This window comes from Cryptomeria japonica, chromosome 6 (genome assembly GCF_030272615.1).
Source record: "Cryptomeria japonica chromosome 6, Sugi_1.0, whole genome shotgun sequence".
In the NCBI taxonomy this organism is placed as follows: Eukaryota; Viridiplantae; Streptophyta; class Pinopsida; order Cupressales; family Cupressaceae; genus Cryptomeria; species Cryptomeria japonica.
The window spans coordinates 646142565-646146008 of NC_081410.1; positions in this window are offsets into that span (position 1 = coordinate 646142565).

Consider the following 3444-nt stretch of genomic DNA (forward strand, 5'->3'; position numbering starts at 1 on the left):
CATCACTTGTGCATTTCTACAGGAGTTAAGCCAATCAAGCAAAAGCTACGAAAGATGAATCCACAGGTGGCACTCATGGTCAAAACTGAACTGAAGAAACTATTAGATGTCGGATTCATCTGACCCATTGACTATGCAGAATGGATTTCTAACATCATTCCAGTATCAAAACCAGATGGTAGTATCAGAATATGCACTGACTTTAGAGACGTCAACAAAGCTTGCCCAAAGGACGACTTTCCTCTGCCCAGTATAGACATAATTGTAGATCTCACAGTAGGCCATGCAATGCTCTCACTAATGGACAATTTCTCATGCTATAATCAAATCAAAATAGCCCCTGAAGATCAAGATAAAACAACGTTCACCTGTCCTTAGGGAAAGTACTGTTGGAATGTTATGCCTTTTGGCTTAAAGAATGCGGGGGCCACTTATCAAAGAGCAATAACCACAATATTCCATGACATGATGCACACATTTATGGAAGACTATGTGGATGATTTACTAGCTAAATCCTTCACCAGAGCCGAACATCTTGGCATCCTAACAAAAAATTTTGATCGATTGGAGAAATTCCAAGTCAAGCTTAACCCTAAGAAATGTGTCTTCGGGGTTACATCAGGCAAGTTACTCGGCTACATTGTCTCAGCTAAAGGTATTGAAGTAGATCCAGCAAAGGTACAAGCCATTATGGACATGCCACCACCAAAGAATATCAGTCAACTCAGATCTCTACAAGGCCGACTTCAATCCATCCGGTGATTCATCGCTCAGCTAGCAGATAAAAGTCTACCATTTAACCATTTACTACACAAAAATGTACCGTTCAAGTGGGAGGCCAAGTGTGCAGAATCTTTTTACCAAATCAAACAGTACCTGATGAATCCACCAGTTCTGGTGCCACTAGTCGTAGGAAAGCCTCTTATTTTATATATCTCAACAACAGATATATCGCTGGGGGCACTATTGGCACAAGAAGATCAACAAGGAAAGGAATGGGCTATATATTACATCAGTAGGACATTGAATGGTTATGAACTCAACTATACATTCATTGAAAAGGCTTGCCTCACAGTGGTCTTCGCATCTCAGAAGTTCTGACATTATATGCTAGCACACACCATCAAGCTAGTAGCAAAAATTGATCCTCTCAAATATCTACTCAGTAAGGCAACTCTTACAAGCCGATTGGCTAAATGGGTCATGATTCTCAGTGAATTTGACATCCAATACAATGAAAGACGAGCCATCAAGGGACAAGCAATTGCAGATCAGTTGGCTGAAGCACCGCTCCCAGGCAAACACACCATGGAGATCGGATTTCCAGACAGGGACGTTCTTACTCTTTCTACTAAACAATGGACCCTATACTTTGATGGATCCTATACACAACATGGTTCAGGGGCTGCCATTCTGTTCATCACTCCTGAAGGACACACTATGCCAAGATCATATAGGCTTATGTTTCCATGCACAAATAATGTGGCTGAATATGAGGCATTGGTCATAGGCATCAAAATGGCCGTCGAATGGAAAATCACAGAGTTAAAAGTCTATGGAGACTCACAACTGGTCATCAATACAATCAACAACAACTATCAGACAAAGGACGACAAGCTACTACCCTACAAACGAATGGTGGATGACTTCAAATAGTATTTTGTGCACATCACCTTCGAGCAAATACCAAGGTTGAACAACAAAGCAGCCGATGCAATGGCTACTATCGCTTCACTACTACAAATTCTAGAGCAACAGAGTCGTTACGAGTTCCTGGTAGAGCAACTGCTCTCCCCCGCCTATGACCACTTTGAATCCTAGGTTATCTATGCCTTCACTGGTTCAGATTCTCCGTTATATGGACCAATATATGACTACCTCAAACACAATATCTTACCCATTGACCAATCCCGTAACCAAAAACGTAACTTTATCCGACAAGCTGCCCGTTATACCCTTACTGCCAATACTTTGTATCATCGAGGTCTCGATGGTACTCTTCTTCATTGCCTTGATCGTAATGATTCTGATTCTGCTTTACACGAGCTTCACGAAGGTATTTGTGGCACACATTCAAGTGGTACTACTCTTGCTAAAAAGCTTCTAAGGATGGGATACTACTGGCCTACAATGGAGAAAGACTCATATCATTTCGCCAAGAAATGTCCTAAATGCCAGATCCATGGCAATCTGATACATGCACCAGCACAAGAACTACAGCCATTTACAACATCCTGGCCCTTTTGTTAGTGGGGACTAGATTTAGTTGGCAAAATTCATTCGTCATCTTCAAATGGACACAAGTTCATTATAACAGCAACAGAGTACTTTACCAAATGGATAGAAGCAGTTCCCATGACCACAGTAACAGGGAAACAAATTGCCTCTTTTATCCTTAATTATCTGATCTACAGATATGGTATTCCAAGTTCAATCATCACAGATAATGGACGACCTTTCAAGAATCAAGATGTCCAAGAACTATGTGAAAAATTCAAGATTCAACATAGGTTCTCTACACCATACTACCCGCAGGGAAATGGTCAAGCAGAAGCATCTAACAAAACAATCCTGAAAATCCTCAAGAAAATAGTGAATGATGCAGGCAAAGATTGGCACGTACAACTCAATCCAGCACTTTGGACATATAGGACCAGCATCCGCACACCTACAGGAGCAACACCATACTCATTGGTATATGGATCAGAAGCCATTTTACCCCTGGAGGTAGAAATCCCATCTCTCAGAGTCTCTTTGAAAGGCTTAATCCCAGATGAAGAGTATCGAGTTAACCGACTGCAAGAACTTGAGCTATTAGATAAAAGACGCCAACATGCTTACACTCATCTCAAAGCATATTAGCAATGCATGTGCATGAGCTATAATCACAAGGTCATTCCCTGCAACTTCAAGGTTGGTGACCTAGTTCTCAAAGAAAATCCAAGAAATCAGCAAGATCGAGAAAAGAAAGGGAAATTTGAACCTAACTGGTTGGGTCCCTATGTTATCATATCAGTCTATGGATTAGGTGCCTATCAGCTAACAAATTCTGAAGGAGATGTGCTCGACGAACCAACTAATAGCATCCATCTGAAAAGGTACTACACTTAAGTGGCCTAATGCACGGAAAAAGCCAAAACAAAAAAAAAAAAAAATCAAAAATCAAAAAAGTCTCGAAAAAGCAAAAACATAAAGTACAAATAAAAACAAATGGTGAAAACCTGGTAAACAAGCGCTTTTGCGAAAGAACGGCTCCTCTATCTATTTCCATGCCATTTTATCCATCAAAACACTATCGGCCATCGCCCAACACTTAGCCCATATCCATTCAAGACATACTTAGCGTAGTCACTATCCTGATTTGTCTATATATATTCTCTTACTGCATTCCACCATGGCTTGGAAATCACTGTACATGATCATATCAAGGGGCACACTCAGCTA